Genomic DNA, 22,015 nt, shown 5'->3' on the forward strand with positions numbered 1-22,015 from the left:
AACTGAAGTTTATTTAATACTTAGTGGAGAAGTCTTTGTTTGTAGTGACAGCTTCAAGGTGCTTCCTGTATGAAGAAATTAATGGGTCGCAGTATTCAGGTGTGATTTTGGCCCGTTCTTCTAAACAAATTGTCTTTAAATCTTGTTCAATTCGGTCATAATTCAAGTCAGGTGATTGGCTGGGCCATTCTAACACCTTAATTTTTTCCTCTGAAACCAATTGAGAGTTACCTTTGCTGTATGCTTTGGATCGTTGTCCTGCTGGAAGTCCACCCACGTCTCATCTTCATCATCCTGGTGGATGGCAGCAGATTCCTCTCAAGAATCTCCCGGTAAAGGGCTCCATTCATCGTTCCTTCAATTATATGAAGTCTGCCAGCACCATGTGATGAAAAACAGCCGAACACCATGATGCTTCCACCTCCAAACTTCACTGTTGGTGTAGTGTTTTTAGGGTGATATGCAGTGCCATGTCTTCTCCAAACATGGTGTGTAGTATGACAGCCAAAAAGTTTAATTTTGCTCTCATCTACAGACTACACTCTCCCAGTATTTCATAGGCTTGTCCAAATGAGTTGTAGCAAACTTTAAATGAGCTTCGACATGCCTTTTCTTTAGTAATGGAGTCTTGTGGGGTGAGCGTGAGCAGTGGAGTGCATTGCCTATTGTTTTCTCTGTGATGATGGCACCTGCTGCCTCCAAGTGTTTCTGGAGCTCTTTCCGAGTGGTCCTTGGCTCTTGATCTACTCTTCTGACTATTCTTCTGACTCCCTGGTCAGAAATCTTGCGAGGAGGTATTGTGCATGGCCGGTTGATGATGGAGTGATGTTGCTTCTACTTCCAGATAATGGCCCCAATGGTGCTTACTGGAGGATTCAGAAGTTTTTAGATAAATCTGTATCAGATTCCATCAATATGTTTCTCAACAATAAGGTTGTGAAGGTCTTGGGAGAGCTCTTTGCTTTTACCCATCATGAGATGTTTCCTGTGTAACACCTTGGTAACAAAATGCCTTTTTATAGACCATCAATTTACTAACCTAGCTGATATTAATTTGTGCAGATAGGGGGTATAATTACTTACGGATTTCAACTGGTTCCCTGTCTTACCTTGCCTTGGAGAACTGCTTTTTCTTAATGTGTTCAATACTTTTCTTTTCAATACTTTTTTCCTGTGTCATTCTACTTTATTACATATAACTTTATTTATGGACATTAATGTTGTGAATTCTTTATATTTCCAGAATTTTTGAGTTAATACTGATGTCTGGTGAAAATTTCATGTGAATAACCTCAATGGAAATATATTTACTGAAATAAATGTTGACGCGTTCAATACTTATTTCCCCCACTGTGTGTGCAGTGACAACACTGATGAAACTGATGAGTGTAGTGTAGTGCAGTGTATAATAGGCAAAATACTAGCCAAAGGGTTGCTTCTGTCAGGTTAGTGTTATAGGCCTTAAAGGGGTCATGTCATATGATTTTTAACCGTTTTTAAACGTTCATTCTTTTGTTTATTGGGTGTAATAGAATAGGTTACCATGCTTTAATGTTCAATAAACACATTATTTGTCACATGCTGTACATTCTTGCAGTAACTCTATTCGCAGGCTGCCTGAAATGCTCAGATTCTTCAAAGCCCCTCCTTCCGAAAAGCCCACAGTGCTCTGATTGGTCAGCTGACCCTTTTGCATTGTGATTGGCCCAAAACCTCAAGTGTGTGTCAGAAATGTAATGCCTCTTGGGTTAGCTTCAGCCTCCAAGGCATCTAAAGCAATTCTAAGCTCCTAAGCAACGTCATCAGTTTTACCGTATCAGTTTGAGCCCTAGTCAGATTCTGAAAATGCGGATGATCAAGCGGAACTAACTTAGCAAACACGACTTGAGCGGAACGTTTCACAGTGGGAAGTTTTTATCTTACCTTTCACATACGACATAAATTCTGACGGCCCACCAGCGTTGTTAAGTGCAAAACTATGCTATCTACACAGCCTCTGTGTGTACACAGGTACTCATGCGATATACCTTTGGAAAGCTAAGATTGTTGTGATTCGATTGATATAAACCATTCCAAGATACAATCACAACAGCAACTACAATCCACGTCTCTGTCAGACCACCAACATACAAACACTTGAGGCAACTTAGCAAACTTTAGCAAGCACATTGGTAGAGATCTGCAATTGAGTCCTTAGCCACAACACAAAACGGAGCATTTGGACAGTCAGTAGCAGATATTTCATAAAATAATCAAACACACTTGCAGATTCTGATTCAGAAGCACAACATTGTCCAAGCACAGTGTGCATCGCCGCGCTTTTCAGGAGTAGCCTTTGTGTGTAGCCTGCGTTGTACTTGCGCAGGTTCAGGAAGCTGCCTTCCACAAAATGCGCTGTGCACAAGCAAACCTTTGGGTTGTACTGCTCAGGAACAGTGTTATAAATAAACAGTAACCGCTGATTCCTAATTTCGTCTGTTTTCGGAAGGTTAAACAAAGGGGTTTTGCTTTCGCACCGAAACATACAGCATCTCCGCGACATGGCACCTGAATTCACCAAAGCCTTGCTCATACATTTCTTTGCGCCTAGCTTTGGACGGGATTACGCTACTAGTGCATGCTGTGATGTAGATGTGTTACGGAAGTGATATCTGAACTTCGCTAAAATAAATCCCTTTGGGGGAGACTATGAGCTTTGTGACTTTGCAGATCTTATACATGCACAAACCTATGAACATTTACACACCCAGACAAAAGGAAAACATTAAAAACTCACGGTATGACTCCTTTAAACATGAGAGTCTACATAGAGCTGTTGAGTTCGAGTACCCAGTTTCTGTTGAGAAGTAAAAATGGTAAACCTTTCTCTCAAAGCGTTTGACCCGTCTGTGATTTTGGATGACCATTATGTTGAGTATTGAACATTTATGGCAAGTTTTAACAGCAAAGAAAGCCTCGCTCAGACATTTTGTCTTGCATCTGTGGCTTCAGTATTCTAATATACAGCATGTGGTTCGAGTGGTTGTTTTTTTTCAAGGCCAAAAAGTCAGAATCTCTCACCCAAAGATCACAGCCTCTCATTCTCTGTCCGTTTCTGTTCAGAAGCATTTCTCTCCTCTGCCTTTCTCTCTCTCTCTCTCTCTCTCTCTCTCTCTCCCTCTCCCAAGGGTTTTTTGTTCAGTACATCTTGCCCTGTTTAATCTCACCATCTCTTTCAGTCCTGTAAGCAAATTGTGGGCTGTCCTACTGAGGGGAAAAAAAGGGCATATTCTTAACAGGATGCTCAAGGAAGGACTAGAAAAAACAATAATAAAACACTTGGCAGAAGTTTGTGCCATTTTAAAGTCATTTTCCAGGAACTCCAAGATTTGTTTGCATTTGAGGGGGAACATGTTATTTTATAGTAATCAGCACAAAAAAACTAGAGTTTATGCAAATTATGTCAGTGTAGTTAGTTCTGGTGAAATTCTCTCTCTCTGTGTGTGTATGTGTGTGTGTGGGTGGGTGGACTGAGTCGTACCTACTCATACTGGAAGAGGCCCCTGCATGTGTAACTGCCCAGCAGTTCCAGCAACTAATACACAATCGTAGCATTTCTAGTGTGTCATTTATTGTGTGATTTTGTATGTGTGTGTGTGTGTGTGTGTGTGTGTGTGTGGGAGAGTGAGGGAGTTTTGGGACCTAATGCAAACCACTATCAGGCAATGAGCAGCTGGCACATGTATGGAAATTGCTAGCAAATATCTTGATTTCAAATGTTCTATTTAAATATTCAAATCTGGACTAAAAACAATTTGAGAGAGCCGCTTTGCATGCAGTGTTATTTGTTGGTGTAGATTTGACGGAAGGACTGGAAATGGATAACTTTCTGCAAAGTGATAGCAGTTGAAACAGCTGAATGGTTACTGAGCCTGATCTTGCATCTTGTTGAGTTGTCCTCATGATGAAAGCTTGTTACCTGCTCCTTTGACTTCACTGTAGAGAGATATATATATATATATATATATATATATATATATATCTACATATGTATATTTCTTAAACGGCCTTACTTTTGATAGTTTTTTTTTTTTTTTTAACTATAAAAGCGTGACTGATAGTGGCGCAGGTGTGAATGTTTTCTGGAAGTGTTTTTTTTTCCACGTTTGGATTAGTGAGAATACCCTCATGCTATGCCTTCAGAGTTCCATAACGTTGGCTATGACCCTTCATACCTCATCGTTTCTCGCTGCTTTTTAAAAACAACGGGCTGTATTGTGAACATGCTGGGCAGATATTTATTTAAAGTCTCCTCTCTCACGCAGCATGTCGCACCCAAAGAAAACAAACTGTTCTCGATGTGTGTGTTTGACAGGGGAGGGGGGAGGCTGTGGGGGGGGACAGAGGGGTGAAAAAGGGGAATAAATTGTGAGACAGAGAGCTGATTTACTTGGAGAAAGAGTATGATGGAGAGGAAAAGATGAGAGGTAGTGCGTGTAGGAGAACGAAACTTGGGGATAAGTTTTGCCAGGTCGAATATTGAGAGATTGCTCAAGCAATCAGTAACGTATAGTGAGCATCAAGAAAAATTGTAATTAAGGGGACCCAGTGATTTTTTTTTTTCTATTTTAATTCTGTTCTATATGCTGCACAATGAATCATTTGAAGGCAGGAACTGGTGCAGGACACTTGGCTTGAGTCATTGTCCACCCACCTGATTAATTGGTTATCTGTCTCAACTTTACATCTGAATGAAATATCTATATCCATTTTGCTCCCCCCCAAAGCACAGGCTGCACACAAAAATTGGTTTTATTTCTAATCATGCGATAAAAAAGACATTGCCGAACAGGGATTCAAAAGAGGTTGGGTGCTTTTATATTTAATGTGAGAGGAATGGTGTTTATACAGGGGTGTTTGAAAGTTTGCAAACCCTTTTAGAATGTTCTATATATCTGCATAAATATGAACAAAAACATCATCAGAGATGGCTTTGTAACCTTTTCCAGCCTGATGAGCGTCTGCAACTCCTTTTCCTGAGGTCGTCAGGAATCTCCTTTTGTTCATGCCATGATACACTTCCACAAACTTGTTGTAAAGCCCGGACTTTGGTAGATCCCTGTTTTTTAAATAAAACAGGGCGCTCACTCATGCCTTAGCCCACTGACTAAAAACACCTGACTCTAATCTCGCCATTAAATTAACTGCTAATCCTAGAGGTTCACATACTTTTGCCATTCAAGGATATGCAATATTGGATCATTTCCCTCAATAAATAAGAGACCAAGTATAATATTTTTGTCTCATTTGTTTAACTGGGTTCTCTCTGTCTTCTTCCGGGACTTTTAGGTGTGAAAATCTGAGGTTTTAGGTCGTATTTAAGCAGAAATATGCAACATTCTAAAGGGTCCACAAACTTTCAAGCAGCACTGTACATTCATATTTAAAATTCCAGTTTGAGAGATTTTATTATGTGTATTAAAATGAAAAAGAAAGCTTTTTCTGTAGGATGTGTGTACTGTATAGGCGGTATAGATGGGTAAAAAGAAATGACCATGAGGTAAACCCTGCAGTGCTCGTGGCAGGCCAGACTGATGTGGAGATGAAACAGTCCGATCTACGTTTCTTATGAAGGACATCAATAGCAAATGAAAGTGCGTATTATACTTTACTGCCTCGTTAATACTGTAGTAAACTTTGTCTGATGCACAGATTAGCTCTTTTTGGGCATTTTTCTGTGTGAAAGGAAAAAAAACCCTCGGTGTTTTTTTTTATTTTTAGGTTTCTAAATATAATTCTCTGTCAGAGATTCCACCTTCTTAGAAATGTGCTTCATATTGATATTTTCAGGTTTGGTAATCAGATGAACTAGTAATGAGGATGGTAATTCTTTCTTCTGGATGAAATGATGTTTCATCCATATATTTGGGGAAAAATGTATCTTTTGAGGTGTATGACGTTCCCTCATTAGCTGATCATTCTTTTTATTGAATAATTGATTTGTGTGCCTTGAATAATTGAACGGTGTTAATTTCTGATCAGATTAATATTGAGACTCGCTAAAATATTGATGGGGTGGCGGAGCAGTTTATACAGACGGATCTGCTAACAGTCCTGATGTGGACAAGTCTGGAGCCGTTGTTCTTTCATCCCTGTTTTTGGATCGAGTTGAATAAAGAGATGAAAAACGATCTTTGTGGATTTAGAACCCATCTGAGGGAAGTTTAGGGGTTTCCTCTCCAGCTCAACATCAAGGTGGAAAACAGCAGTTATCCGTTTATTACACATATATGCGTAAACTTTTTCAAAGCCTTCAATGTGGTCATTATTTTTGGTTTTAACAAATTTCTTGTGTGGTAACCCTTTTCAGTCAATAAACTGTGGCGCCACCTGTATCAGCGATAACGTCACACGGTATAATCGCCACACTCCTATAACCAATTAACAGTCTGTGACATCTTGCTGGAGGGATTGTCCCCGTTATTATTTACAAAACTCAGCCAGCTCTGTGAGGTCTAGTGAAGGTCTAATGCTTTTAGGGTCATTTTTCTGCTCACGTTCTTCTCAAAAAAACCTTCTTGATAATCGTGATTCCATGTTGCGCCCAATGAGTTCACTTTGTACATATCTACCTAGAGAACAGACTTCCTCAGGCTTCTTTTTTGTTTTTTCAAATTAGGCTTCTTCACAGTCGTCCCTGCATAGATGCCATTCCTGTTGATCTATGTACTACATTGTTCAGAGGCAGCTAACAAGGTTTATAGATCTATGAATTATTTTTGCATTAACTTTGACCTCTTATCATTCTCCTAGTGGCTCAGGGGAAATTTAAGGAGGATGTCCACTTCTTGGCAGGGTTAAGGTTGTTTTGAACGCCGTCCACTTGTATGCTATTTATCTAATGGTGGATTTGTGGCATATTAAGGTTTCTGAAATGGCTTCTTTACCATGTCCCAATTGATGAACACACTACACGACTTGGATGAAATTTCGGGTGCAAGCTGGAGTCTGAGTTCTTATGACGTCGTGGTGTGAACAAGAAAGGGTCTTGAGATCGCTTCATTGCTGAAGAGGACCAAAAAAAAGAACCGGGTTCTCCTATATCGCGAACACCAAAAGAACTGAGGTCACGTTCGGCTGGCTCCCTTTAAGTGAACTGGGTTTGGTTCTTTTAAATTGAACTACATGTGAAAACACCACAAGTCATTCACTCACCTCATATTGTATTGCCTTGATGTACTGTATTCAAGCATGCACTTATTTTTGCACCTGAAGTTGTGTATGTGGGCATTATCTTTCAAAACTCTTACGCTGTTAAATGTTTCTGCTTTATTACAGTTGGGAAGATACAAATTCTGACTAAGTATACATTTTACCATATACCACAGACAACGGTCAATCATCCACAAAACTGAGTTCGGTAGTACTTTTATTTATTAACGGCTCCAAAAAGAACTTACTTTACACCGAAATCTTCAACAGTGCAACATTTTAGTACTAAAGTAAATCCAGAACTAAATTTGTGCATCCAATCTTAATTTTATAACGTCTAATTGTTTTTGAAAAATACTGAACTATCTGTGATTTCTCAGAAAAAGCTTAGTGTGGCATAGTTTCTCATGTCCTTGATATTACATTGTCATATGTTCCAGCTCTAATGTGGAGTTACTGTACATTTCCACTAGTGTTTTTCCTACAAAGCTGTGTTGTGCCAGCTCCCCATCCCCACCAAACTGACTGCACATTTTGCTTCACGTAAATTTCCCTAATCAGCCCCCAAACAGTACGTTGCTTAAACTAGTATTGCATTACAATGCTGGTCTAAAGCCCAGCATAAAGTGCTACTTTTCATCAGTAGATAGCCAGGGAATGAGAAATGATTTAAAAAATGTGATATTTAAATTATTTTCAGTCGAGCAGAGAAATGAGCAGGGGTTTCCGCTGGTGATACTTCAGGGGCTTTGTTTCTGTGCTGCGCCTCATTAGTCGAGCAAGGCTGTGGAAACACACACACACACACACACACACACACACAAGTAAGTCAGAACCCCTTAAAGTAGTGTTAAGCGTGGCGTTTAAAGTGCTTGCCTGGCTCATTGAGGAAGGGCTAGCCGAGAAACTGGCCTGATTAAAATGACAATAGTCTAATTAACTCGACCCCGGTTTCGACATTTGGCCCGTGATCTTCCCTTATCATAGCTGCAGCCTTGTCTTCCCACTTCCAAAAGTGAGATATTTTGTCCTTTCTCTCTCACTCTCAGTGTAGTGCTCTAACACCCCCCCCCCCCCCCCCCCCCCCCCCACACACACTGATACTAGATAGTGCTAATGGCAGTTATTTTTATAAGCTAATTAAATCAAGGGCTTTCTTATTGCTATGCAGCAAACCCTTGAGGGAGTTAGTCATCTGAGGAGGTGACGTTAGCATTAGAAGTGCCTTTACACAGTTGTTAGCCGTTTGAACAATCATACATAGAAAACCTTCTGGCTACCTCCCAATCTCACAGTGTCAAAATAATCCACGCTCTATTGTTGTGAAAATACTGTTTAATGCGATTAAAAGCGTGAGATCTATATTTGCAGTCGAACGGGATTCGGATTGGACTCGTGTCTGATTATTCCCATTTTTTTTAACTGACCTAGAGAACGATTACACCTAATGCTAGTCAAGTTAAAGCTAAAGTGCGTTGTGGAGGCTGGAGCGAAAGGCATTGCCCTGACAAGTGTGAGAGTGTAAGGGTGTATAGCAGAGAGACTTTAAAGCTCTACAACACACCTAATTCAAAGGTGCACCTCCCACAATCGAGCGAGAGAGAGAGACAGTAGAGTCACTTAGACGGGTGAGGAAGAAAGCCCTTTCTTTCAGTTCCACCAGCCTAGTGTTAGTGATTAATGTCCATTGGGAGATAATTACGCTTTAGTCTTGAGTTAATGAAATGAAAACTTTCTGCTCTTCTCTCATCTGAAGAGGATGGGCAGATTTTGTGCACCACAATCTGAAGACATCTCACTGTCCTGAGAGGAGCACATGTCCTGAGAGGAGCCCCCCCCCACCCCACCCCCAACACACACACGTTTATCCAGAATATGCCGGGGCTCCAGACAATTTAGTCCTTGCAACTTAAAAAAATGCTAAGACAATAAACAATCTGCAGCTCCCCCACCAGGGGAAGAGACGCCAGCACTTTCTGTACTTTTCGTGTAAACGTCCAAGTATTGACACTTTTAAGAGAATCTGCATACACGTCCTAACCTCGATGTGTAACCCTCCCAGAATGTTTTCTAATGCACTGTCTGTTTTCTTGGTCTTTAATTCAGCCAAACAGGAGCACCTGCATTCTCTGCCATGTATTTGCACTGATAATAAAAGATTTTTGCGCATGTGGAAGCGAACAGGTCAGCACTTCAAGCCGCGAGTGACATCATCTGACATCATCACGCAGCTAAGTGACGATTAAACAGGGTGAAATATCTGGGGTAGGATGATCACAGAGGTATTCAGCTGTTGGCAAGCAGCAGAGACAGACTGAGAGCGTGGACGTGTTTAACTGTCCTGTACAGGAGTGCACATCTGGCGTATCGAGCCCTACGACCATTCAGATTGAACCCACCCCCAGTCATACTGCTTCACTCTCACATTTCATCATCTGTTCTCCAGCGCGCGCTCTCTCTCTCTCTCTCTCTCTCTCTCTCTCTCTCTCTCTCTCTCTCTCATTTATTCACTCATTCACTCACTCACTCACTCCTTCTTTGACCTTTCTGAGACCATCTGTTGTTATTTTCTTCTGATAATTGGCCTGAACAATGGAATGTCTGTGTCTCCCCTTGCCTTTGAAACGTGACGCCCTGTTTATTTTAAGGAGAGCCTCCTCTCTCTCTCTCTCTTTCTCTATCTCTCTCACTCTCTCCTGCTCTTTCTGATGCACCCACTCTATCCATCAGATATCTCGCTCCCCCAACACTTTATTTTTTTTTCATCTTTCTTTCTCACTAACTCGGTTTTCTTTCTCCTGCCCCCACTCCCTCGCTCTTGCTCTGCTTTCTTTCTCTCCGTCTCCGTGCTCCAGTGGAGGGAGCTTTGCAGTTGACATCTGGCTAAGTGTATCAGTAGGTGTCTTTGAGAGTGTAAGGCTAGACTCAGTTCTCCACATGACTTTGCTCATGTGGGCTCAGCCTCTGTCTGCATTTCAGACAGTAAGACTGGCACTTCCCGGAGAGAGAGAGAGAGAGAGAGAGAGAGAGAGAGAATAGAGGGCAAAGAGTGTATTCTTTTATGAACCCCTTATTTTCTTTTATGAACCGCTTACGTCCTTCACTTCACCCTCCGCTCACTTGTGTTCCTGGCTTGTCCACTAGGAGGCGGATGTGGGAGATGATCCTTAAACTCTTCGCTCAGGCCTAAAACAGCTACCTATTAATTGTAGTAATTGTAAGCAGATAAAATTTGCTCTCGGTTTCTCCGTGCCAAACAGCAAAAGCCGATGTTATTCACTAAGCTAGACATTATGGTGTCAGGCAGAGCTACTCCGAGCGCAGTTTGGGACTGCTCGATGCAGAGCGGCCCAGGTAGGAAGTGTCCCAGCAAGCAGCAGCGTGACTTGTGCCAGCACTTCATTTGCTGAGTGTTTGTGTTTATGCAAAGGGGGGGCCCTCTTCCTGCATATTTAATCTCAGGCTCTGGCTCTGGCTTTTGTTGTGTTTAGACCACATACCTCCAGTCTCTGTGAAGAGAGAGCGAGAGAAGGGGGGAAAAAAAAAAAGAGTATGTGTGTAAGAGAGACCGAGAGCGTGTATGGGAAAGGCTGCTGTGTTCACACACTCCTGTCATCTGTGCTACAGAGTTCCAGATTTCCAGATTTTCTTTCTGGAAATGTGAAAAGATTAGGTTGAGTTACAGGACAAGTGATGTGTGGAGTATTTGAGTCGTAAGGTTCTGCCACGTACATGGGTGAGTTACTGAGGCGTCTTGCTTTTTTCTGTGACTTTTTTCCTTTCTCTTAGCCATTCATTGAGATTTGTCTGCCGCTGAGCTGCCGATCGTGTGTGTGTGTGTGTGTGTGTGTGTGCGTGCGTGTGCGTGCGTGTGTGTGGCAGGTTTAAACAGTGGGCAGAGTAAAGTAGTGCTATCATGGCTCAGACTGTAAAGCCTATTGACTTGCATTCCCCCAGAGCTCACTTTACCACTGCATAAATCTGACCTGACTATAGTGTGCTTGTCTCTTTTTTTTTACCCCAATGAGGTCTTGGGTTTATGAACAGGACTACATCTGTCCTGATACAGTAGACTCCCCCCCCCTCTCTCTCTCATACTTTTGGGCTCTCAGAGTTTCTCTCTGTTTGTCTCCCTCTCCATCTCTTTTACTTATAGACACTCTCTCTCTTTCTCTCTCTCTCTCACTCTCTGTCTCTCTCTCTCTGTTTCCTTCATACAGTTTGAATGACTGCATGAGAACCGAGAGCTACCCTAGCCTGACCGTTGTCCACACTGGGGGAGCAAAATCCTCACAGTTCACTTGCTCACAAAAAGAAGGCTAGCTTTTCCTTTACCTTTCGGATGATTTCATTCAAATGCGTTTGTCTGACAGAGTGGAATAATGCCCTATTCAGTCCTGCTAACTTCGGAGTAGTGTAAAGAAATGCAACAGCTTTGTTTGTTTTGGGACAGGAGTGAAATTCCTTTTCCTTGGTATTAAGGCAGCTCTGTGTGTGTGTGTGTGTGTGTGTGTGTGTGTGTGTAGACGCTCTGTGTACTTTGTTCTAAGCTCAGCAAAAAGGCAGGGTAGCTTCGAAAAAATCTCCAGGCTCAGACAGGCTGACATTCAGCAGACTGCACTTCTGCCTCTCTCGGGCTTGACCGGAGCATGGGTTTAATTGGTATTTGTGTCTGTTTGCGTGTCAGAAAGCCCTCCTGTTTACTGTAAACGTGGGCGTGAGACACAGTGCCGGAATGCCGAGGCTAAAGACCGAAGGGGGGAAAATATGATTTATTGATGGGTGTTTTGTTTACCAGCTCAAGCTGGCTGGCGTCATTCATACTTGCTTAATAAAGTTTCTAGAGAGCGAGGGAGAGTGCGAGAGGCCGTGATGAGAACAGGAGTGTGTATCTGTGTAGTAAGTGTGTGTGCGTGTGTGTCTTTAGTGCATTCAGCCATTTTGACAGTCTTTTGTAAACAGTTGTGTTTGTTTCAAAGTGACTCACACATTAAACTTTCCTGTATTTCAGAACAGAGACAGTGGCTTGGAAAGTATCGTACGCACACACCTTAAGCACACACACACACATACACACATACATACACACATACAGACCAAGTGAATATAGATCTCTCTTACACACACATATACAGACCAAGTGAATATAGATCTCTCTTACACACACACACACCATCCCTGACTCACTTTCAGTCTGTTTCTCTCAATCTTTACTTTTTCTCTTTATCTCGTTCTCTATCTCTCTCTCGGTTCGACCTGTCACACTGTCTGAGACTGAATCACAACAGTTACCTTTTACTGCTTACCCATTAACGATTAGTTTCTGTCTATAAATAGCCAAAGACAGTTCAAAGCGGTTGCGTTTTTTGTTTTGTAGTGGCACTTCGTTTTTACCATTTTGACTAACACCACAGACTCAACAGATGAGACACGTCTGCTTTGAAGTTGAAGCGGAGAATAGACGGGTACTTATCCGGCCAATCATCTTTAAACATTCTGCTTTCGTTGTCGATTTTATTTATTTATTATTATTTTAAACAAGCCAAGTCGCCCATTCCGAGTCGGAAAGTGCGAGTAAAATGGAAAACGTATATTTGCGCGTGTGTAAATTCTTCACTTTCTGACCTATTGCCTTTAGCGTTGTAGTTTAGTTTCTGCTTCGATAAGCTACCTGATTGAATCAGATGCAACAGAGGATGTGCTACCGAAGCCGAGCTGGTGTATGTGTTAAACATATCACGGCCTGGTTCCTAAGTAGTTTGATTCCCTGAAATCCTTTCACTGGTCCGCATCCGGGCTGAGGACCACCACCGTGCACTAGTCCTTCCTTGTTCTTACCCATCATCGTTTTTTTTTTTTTTTTAAAGTACACCTATTATGGTTTTTCAGATATTACCTTTCATATAGTGTGTTATAGAGCTGTTCGTGAATGTAAAAAGTCTGCAAAGTTTCAAAAATCAAAGCGCACGACAAATGGAGTTATCGACTCCCAAAAGAAGGAAGCGATTCTGAACAGCTGAAACGAGTCGTTAGTGATTCCAGACTTACTTCCTGTTCTAACCTACGTAGGTTTGTAACAGTTGGCTGCTGATGCATCGGCTGCTCGCGAACAGACGGAGCTGAAAGTCGTTACGGTAGTGGGCGTTTCCTTTTCGACAGACGCTGATAGAAGTAGACCAATCACAACAGACTGGGACATCTGACAAATCAGAGCAGAGTATACTCTCTGAAAGGAGGGGTTTAGAATGAATCCTTTAGAACGGATCATTGAACGAGTCGTTTGTGACTCCTGGGGGGGAAAAAGGTAATGCCGCAATTTAAATTATGAGCACATTAAAGTGTTTTTGACCTTGTATGCATGCAAATCTATTGTATGAGACCTTTAAAACAAAATTAGGCACGTTTCAAAACCATAATAGGTGCGCTTTAATGAAAACGACACAAATTCTGTTCTTTTATCAGTCTTTATGACTATGTATAATTTCATATTTAGACCCGTCTTTCGTTGAACGAATCATTCTGTCTAAGATGTACACCCTAAGTGTTGCTGGTGGATTATTTATGAAACAGTGCCTCTGAATAGCGTACGTTTTGAGCCCTGCGCATGAGGGAGGAGCTCAGGTCAGCCTATTGGCTGTGATTAAGTTTTGCATAAGTTAATATGCTAATGAGTGCCAGACAGTTCACAAACGTCCCGGGCCAGAAGTAGCCACGGATTGAAGCGTGTGCGAGCAATTAATGGCCTAACTCGACGCTAAATATTCATGCGCTCTTATGTTGCTGGTGAAGTGAGGGAGGAGAACGTCCATTAGATCGACTGAAGAGGCGTTCAGAATGACCGTAGAGGCCTTTTTGATGCGATCAGCTTGTTTTTTTTCTCCCGCTGAGTGCCAGTCCATCCATGGAGTGTGTGTTTTGGCTACTGTGATGATGTAAATGTGGATGCTGAAGAGTAGGCCTTCACTGATGGTCCTCTTCAGGATTTGGGTTTTTAAAGAGAGATGGTTAATATTCATGCATATGTACACCATGCACCCACTTTTGAAAAGAGAGATGATGATGATGATGATTGTTATTATTTTTATTTTTATTTCATGATTAGATTAGATGTCACTGCAGGGCCTAGCGTTTATCTGTGTTTCGGAAACAGACCAAAGTACTGGATGAAGATTTTCAGTTTAGCACCTTCCTGGATTTTGTAGATCTGTGAAAACAATGCGTTGTAAACGCAAGCGTTTCTCACTTGAGTTGTTTAAGATCATCAAGGCATTCAAAACTTTCCACGAACACCATAAAGACTAACATTTCTAAGAATCATCTAGGTGTGCTCTACATGTCAAGGTACTTGAAATGCAACACAGAGCACTTCCTGCATTAGTGTATTGCCTGTTAAGCACTGATCCTATACCTACATTTAAGAACGGGATCAGTTACATTCTTGGCAACCAATGAATATAAGTGTGATACGATAAAATAACCCATCATGCTGCTTAGATGTTTTTGAGACACAGTGTGTGTGTATGTATGCATGTGTGTGTATGTGTGTGTGTGTGTATATATATATATATATATATATATATATATATATATATATATATAAACAAAAAAAATACCTTCTACAAAAAGTTAATTAACATGACTAGGAAGGGGAAAAAATATTAAAGGTTAAAAAAAAATATGGTCACTTATATTCAGATTCTTGTTAGCGTGAGTAATAAAGAAGTTGGTGTGTGTTATAAAAGTCATGATAACGTATTGCACATACTCAGCATTTTTGTCAGTTTCGTACAGTTTTGACTCATAATGATGTGTGTTCCTCTGCGGCTGATTTTCCTATGCATAAAAAGCAAGTAAAAGTGCATTATTTTATTCTAAAATCTGTCTATCTATCTGTCTCTATCTACCTGTCTATCTCTCTATCTGTCTCTCTATCTATGTCTATCTATCTGTCTCTGTCTGTCTATCTATCGGTCTATCTATCTCTGTCTATTTGTCTCTCTATCTCTGTCAATCTGTGTCTGTCTGTCTGTCTATCTGTCTGTCTATCTATCTCTGTCTATCTATCTGTCTATCTATTTATTTATTTTAGTTCATTATCAGAATTGATTTGCAAGATGCATCATAAGTGATTCTGTCTTGCTCTCACACCCACACACACACACCCCAACACACATCCACACATACCCACACACACCCACACACACACACCCACACCCTCACAGTCATGCTCGTTCACATGCTCCTCCCTGTTCTTCCTTTTCCCTCTTCTTCCCACTCTTCATTTAGCTAGACCTCTCGCTTTACCTTCTCTATTACACACCCACAGGACCTGACTCTCTCAGCTGGCTCTCCTGTTTCTCCTCCTTTCCCTCCCTCGTCCTTCTTGGCCACACTGGAAGTGCGTGTCCTTCTTGTTCTCCATCAGCCGGCGTCATACAGGAGCTTAAATTCCCGCTCCTCGCTGACGGTCACCCTGCTGCTTTAAACCTGCCATTACCACGCGCCCCACCACTTTCAATTCTGACAATTATCTGTTTAGCTATTACAAGCCATGCAATTCGACTACAAAGTGAAAATGCAGCCGCGTGCACAGCTGCCATCTAAAACTCTGTCATGCTTCCTGTACCCCCCCCTCTCTCCTCCTCCTCCATCTCCTCCTACCTCAGCTAAAATGGTCTTATGATTAGAAGGAGGGAACATTTGTCTAAATTGAATGACGAGCCATTTCAGTAAACTCATTTAGCACCAGAGGCCATAGCAGGTGATTTGAATTAATGATGTTTAGCTTTTTAAGCTGAAAAGATTTGTCATGTGTCACAGCGGCCTGTTGATTTACAACAGCTGTGATGATATATTAATTGGAGCTCGATGAATTGGAAGAACAGGGAGAACATCGCTGCGGTAGGTGGCAAAAAATAAAAGGGGGGGGGGGGGAACGCACGTGTTTGTGGTTAAGTCTGCCCACGACTGCCCTGAACAGATTGTTTTAACTTGGTCAACTCTTGTGAGACTCATGTTTGGATCGCCTTCCTTTTCACCTGCGATAAACATGATCGGCCGACCTAAATGCCCGGCCACTGCTTTGACTGCCAAATATAAACTGCATGAGAGAACACTGTGAAAGACCTGATCAAAATTCTTTTTCATACTCGGATATGCTTTGATGCTTTTATTCAAATGTCCCCCAGACACTGGCCTATAGGCATCCTGTGTTTTAGCATATGAATTAGGCGTGGATGTGCACATCCTCTGTGAATCACAAGACACCAACACCGTGGTGCATCTTTTTATTCCGAGCAGCTTATTTTTTTGGTTTCCTAGTTTGTTTTCAAGTGACCTAGATATGAACTTATGACTATATGTAAAATGTCACGGTAGATAAAGGCCTTATTTTCATACCGTAACATGTTGGTAGATAACGTGTTGTCAAGGTGAGATAATTGCTCTGTTGTTCATTGTACTTAGTGAAAGGTTGTGAATGTAAAACCTCACATTGACAGTGAATTTACAGTACCCTCTCTCACACACACACACACACACACACACATATGTAAGTCAGAGCAAGACAAGTTTCTTTGCTACTGTAAAGTTTTATATCTCCTTCCAGTGTGACTGAGTGTCTCTGTGCTTTCTTCAAAAACCATTTCAACGTCCTTTTGTTCAGACTTTTATCGATTTGTTTCTCTTGGAAAGACAGTCCGCAACATTGATAATAAAAAGCTCCAGTTCGTGCAGTGTTTTGTTTTGATGTGATGGTCATATATATTTATTTCTTTTTTTATTTTATTTTATTTATTTATTTATTTATTTTTAAACCAAGCACAAGCAGCGCTACTCCGTTTCAAACCGAGAGACGAATCCCTCTGTGAAAATACCTCCTTCACGATCATAACTGCACTCCAACTCATGATTTTAATGCGTCTTGGCCCCACCACACACGCACCGTTATATCAGAATCACTGATGGGCTTTTTTCAGGCTCCGCACAGTAATTACTCATTCATAAACACTCGTTTGTGTTTGGTCTGCCCACAGAACGAGACGGCTAAACTCCAAGCGCTGTAACCGAAGACAGCTTCAAGCAAGCGAGTCCTTGGAAGAAGGTAAACAAAAGATTATTTATTAGCATGGAGTGATTCGTGAGGGAAGGGCAGGTGGAGTATTGAATTAGGTTAATGCACAGGTTCCTTTGCACATTTTAGTGTTCCCGCTGCTCTGATTAGGTGGTGTGTTGGTGCAGGAAAAGCAGTACTATGTGCAGGACAGGTGGTTCTCCAGGACCAGGGATGAGAACCTGTTGTCTAATGAATAACGCAACGTGGTGCAGTTTGCTTGTTTTGTTGTTTTTTTTTTTTTTTTTTTTTTTTGGTACTCCAGTACAGGAATAAATGGGAGGTCGTTTTGTTTTTTTAAGGCTTACAGCGTAACATAAGACATTTCTGGCCTCCACGGCTTGCTTTTCTAGTTGCTTTTTGTATAACTAAAAAAAAAACCCCAACAAACCTTATAATAAATAGGGAAATTTAGTGAAATACGAATATATTACATTTTTATTTTATTTTATAAGCTAGGTATTATTTTTAACCACGATAGTAACGATAGAGACAGTAAACCAACTTTGCGTCATGGTTGTTAATAATGACACCTTTTACGAACAGCCCATGAACATAAAACAGTCAACACAGAGAGCTGTCTTCTTCTTCTTCTTCTTTTTTTTTTTTTTAAAAATGTTTGTGGGCATTTCAGTATGTCGCCTGAACAGACCCCAAAACAGCATTGCTGCGATTTTCTATCTCCTATATATAAAATGCTGAAAGCTGACCCCCTCAACATGTCTCGAAATGGAACAGTCCCAAGCAAGTGACAGACAGACTGGAATGAGCCAAAGGGGTGAGGTGGGGGTGCTCACACACCAGGGGGCACAGAGTGTGTCTGTGTATCTGTGCTCTGTCTTGTATAGCATGGTGGCTAGGGACTAGACTTCCCATGCTTTCCCATGAGCTCACTCTTAAACACACATCTCCACACACCCTTACATCCTCTTGCAGTCTGCTTTCTTTCTTTCTATTGCTCAGTCACACTCTCTCTGCCTCCCTCGCCTTTCCTGCTTTCAGCCACATACTGAAATACTACACAGCACTCGTTCGCCTTTTCCCTTCCCCTCCTCTCTTTCTCACCGCGTCATTTCTCACCAGCAAGTTGTCTTAATTGTAATTCACTCCACCTGACTTTCCAGCTTCCCTATACAAACAAACGGACCGAACATTTCGGAAGGGCGTGGAGATCAGCTGTCGGCGGGAAATGCGCCTTTGTTCGGCTCAGACGCACAGCCATAAATCACTGCTTTTTTTTTCCCGCCTTTTTCACTCAAGCCAACAGTTGAAGAGGAGGAAATCTGTCGCTGGAGCAGGGGACTGTACCTCCACGCACGCACGCACGCACACACACACACACACACACACACACACACATACATGTACCATCCCCTTTTTATTCTTCTCTTTCTTTTATTTTAGCGCAGCTCACATATGGAAATGGAGAGATATTCATGAAGTGTGTTTGGGTTGTGGCAGAGACCAACTTCTGTGTAGTGCAAGAGCAAATTGGGTTGATTTATCAAAGATACAGGTTTATTCTGCGCTGCATAGCTTCGGAATATTCCTGTAGGATCAATATGTGCAAGTGTTTAGAGGAACAGCTTCCAGGAATGTGGAGGGAAGTACTAAAGAAAACATGACTGAGTGCCTCTGGTATACTTTTTTTTTTTTTTTTTTTTTTATCCGTACGCATAGCCTTTCAAAGTATACTCCATTTGACATGTACGCGTACACAGGAGGTCGAGGCATGCGCATTACAGCAACTTGCACTACCCCTCCTGGCCTACAAGAGTCAGTACAGAGCAGTAAAGCAGGTCTTCTGGTGTGAAGGATGACAACAAAGAAGAATCACAACACGAAGAACAAATGCTTGGGCAATCTCTCGCCGCGATTAGCACCCATATAAACTTATACTCTTTAATATTCACTTATACTCTTTAATATACACTTATACACTTTAAGGCTAGAATTATACAAACGCGGGTACTTTCTCACCTGCACTTGTTTCCGTCTCTTCCATTTATTCTTCAACTACCTTGAGAATCAACGGCCCTGGGTCACTGTTGCCACCTAGTGGAACAACTAAACAGTGCAATAGAGTTAAACGCGCAAGTGCGACCTGGTTAGAAAAATCGGGCGGCGCGCGTAGTCTGCTGATGACGAAATTTACGTCACACGTACTGTACGCTGCTCCTGGTGTATGCGTAAAAAATGAAGCATACTTTCAGCTTTAGGTGTGGATATTTATGTGACTGTGTGTGTTTAGTAAATGATAATACACCTTTGTGTTCTTTCTCATGTCATCTTGGATTTTGTGGCGAGACAGAATTAAAACAATGCTTTCCTAACCACCATGTTTATTCACTACCAGCCTCCTTCCAACTGTCTACACACACACACACACCCCTTACTTGGTTAGAGTGATATGAATCTTCTCCATTAACAGTAATTACTTCTGTTAAACTGACAATTTTTAATAAGAAAAAAAACAGCACAGAGAATCTTTCAGAATTATTATTATTTCCTTTTATTTATGTACAGTTGTGCCCAAAAGTTTGCACACCCCTTGCAGAATCTGCTAAATCTTAATACTCCTAACAAAATAAGAGGGATCTTAAAAACCCCATGTCGTTTTTATTTAGTTCTAACTATTTACTTATACCACATAACAGATGTTTACATATAGTCCACAAGATAACAGCTGAATTTATAAAAAATTACCCCGTTCAAAAGTTTACACACCCTTGATTCTTAATACTGTGTGTCATTACCTGGATGATCAACAACTGTGTTTATGTTTTGTGAGAGTTGTTCATGAGTCCCTTGTTTGTCCTGAGCAGTTAAACTGGCCCACTGTTCTTCAGAAAAGTCCTCCAGGTCCTGTACATTCTGTGCTTTTCCATCATCTTCTGCATATTTGACCCCTTTCCAACAGCGGCTATGTGATGTTCAGATCCATCTTTTCACACTGAGGACAACTGAGGGACTCGTACACAACTATTACATAAGGTGCAAACATTCACTGATTTTTAAGAAGGTAACAGGATACATTAAGAGCCATGGGGGGGGGGTGTAAACTTTTAAACAAGATGATCGGTGTAAATTGTCACTATTTTGTCTAAAGATCTTTTGTTTTTCATTTAGTACTGCCCTAATGCTAAATAAGATAGTTACATGTCTCAAAGAAGACAAAATAACAATTTACACCGATCATCCTGTTCAAAAGTTTACACCCCCCATAGCTCTTAATGTATCGTGTTACCTTCTTGAGCATCTCCACAGAAGTCAAGTCCAAAATCTAAAATACAAATGAAAACCAGAATGTTATAATTGTAGAGTTTATTTGTTGTTTAGTACCAGAAAAAGTCACGTCAGACTGAAAACTGTATTCTTTTGGGTTGTCACCTAATTCAACCCTGTATCCCTCAGTCAAGTCAAGTGGGGTTTTATCGGCATTCCTCTATATATCTCATATACATCGGAACGAAATGTGGTTTCTCCGACACAGAACAGTATGCAGGACAATAAATACATAGAACATGGGCTGTAAATTGTAAACTGTTTTGTACAAAATCAAGCAAACTCCGCAGTGTTCGGAGGAGCTTGCTGTTTTCCAAATCTACCGCAGATTTGGGCCAAGGCGCATCACGTGATGTAATCACAACGCACATTCAGCCAAAGCCCTCTTCGATTCAAGTGCGTCGAACATGAGTACAGCTAAAAGGTCTCACTTACCAACTAACATCATTGCGAAAGACCATGCAAAACTATTTCATGCCACTGCAATTTCGCCAATTCAAAATTCTGCAAAAAATCACAAAAAACCCTGCAAGTTGCCACAGCAATATTATACATTTTTGGCCGCAACAACCACAAAAACCCCCTGAAATCCAGTACAGACTGTAAAAAGTGTCTGATGCAGTTTTGTAAAGTGCAGGTGTGCAGTGGTATTTGGTCATAAATACTGCTCTGCCTGCATTTTAAACATGTCCCATAAACGTATAAATATAGCGCCATGTCTCCTGGACAGCAACATAACATAATCTCTTGCATGAGCTTTTTGTCTTGCACTTGACCGGCTTAAACATGTTGGAGTAAGTAGGATCTCCATAAGTTGTTATTAAATCCTTATTCTCTACACCCTTGACTGCACAGTCTACTCCTTTCACACATGCCTTCAGCTTGAATCATGTAAACTTGGCAGGACTGCAAAAAATTAGTCCTCCATATTCCGGAGGCATAAACTAAGCCTGATCACGGACCTGTTAGTTAGTATTAGTCTGCGTTCTTCGAGAAAAAGCCTGACACTGTGTGAGAGTGATGTGCAGATTATATCTCAGAGCTGACTCGAGGTGATGGCCTTTTCGTTCAACTGACTAGTTGTCTTCAGAAAGATGAAAGTGAAATCATACCCCCCCCCCCCCCGCCCACAATAAATAAATAAATAAGTGTACTTACAAATAAAAGATGTGCTAAGTTATTTGTGCCTGTAATCTGTATTCTGAACAATGAACATGTTGGGTATGAAATTGACATACAGACTTAAATGGGAAATTGATCTAAAAGTGCCCTCTATACATGTGTACTCAAGGACAAAGTGCGGCTGATTGGCAGGTTGCATTTAATTACTAACGTTTAGGCAACGAGTATCCTATACCCGGAGCCTGGAGCTGTATAGGTATTGCTGTCAGCTGCACGGCTTTCCTGCAGACTTGGGCTGCATTTGAA

General features: G+C 41.3%; 1 protein-coding gene across 11 annotated transcripts in view; it reads left to right on the plus strand.

Moving 5' to 3' along the window:
- Positions 1–22,015, plus strand: part of foxp1b (forkhead box P1b) — a 176,672-nt gene that overhangs the window by 42,980 nt on the left and 111,677 nt on the right. For 7 of the 11 annotated variants that reach the window (XR_008387065.1, XM_053635942.1, XM_053635930.1 and 4 more), the window contains one exon: positions 17,226–17,293. The exons of 2 other annotated variants lie outside the window; for them this stretch is intronic. The gene's annotated coding sequence lies outside the window, so the exon portion shown is untranslated. Of the gene's footprint in view, positions 1–10,650; positions 10,928–17,225; positions 17,294–22,015 lie in introns of those variants that run through there. 2 more of the 11 variants (XM_053635937.1, XM_053635941.1) reach the window with 2 other exon arrangements.

Source organism: Ictalurus furcatus, chromosome 11 (genome assembly GCF_023375685.1).
Source record: "Ictalurus furcatus strain D&B chromosome 11, Billie_1.0, whole genome shotgun sequence".
Lineage (NCBI taxonomy): Eukaryota > Metazoa > Chordata > Actinopteri > Siluriformes > Ictaluridae > Ictalurus > Ictalurus furcatus.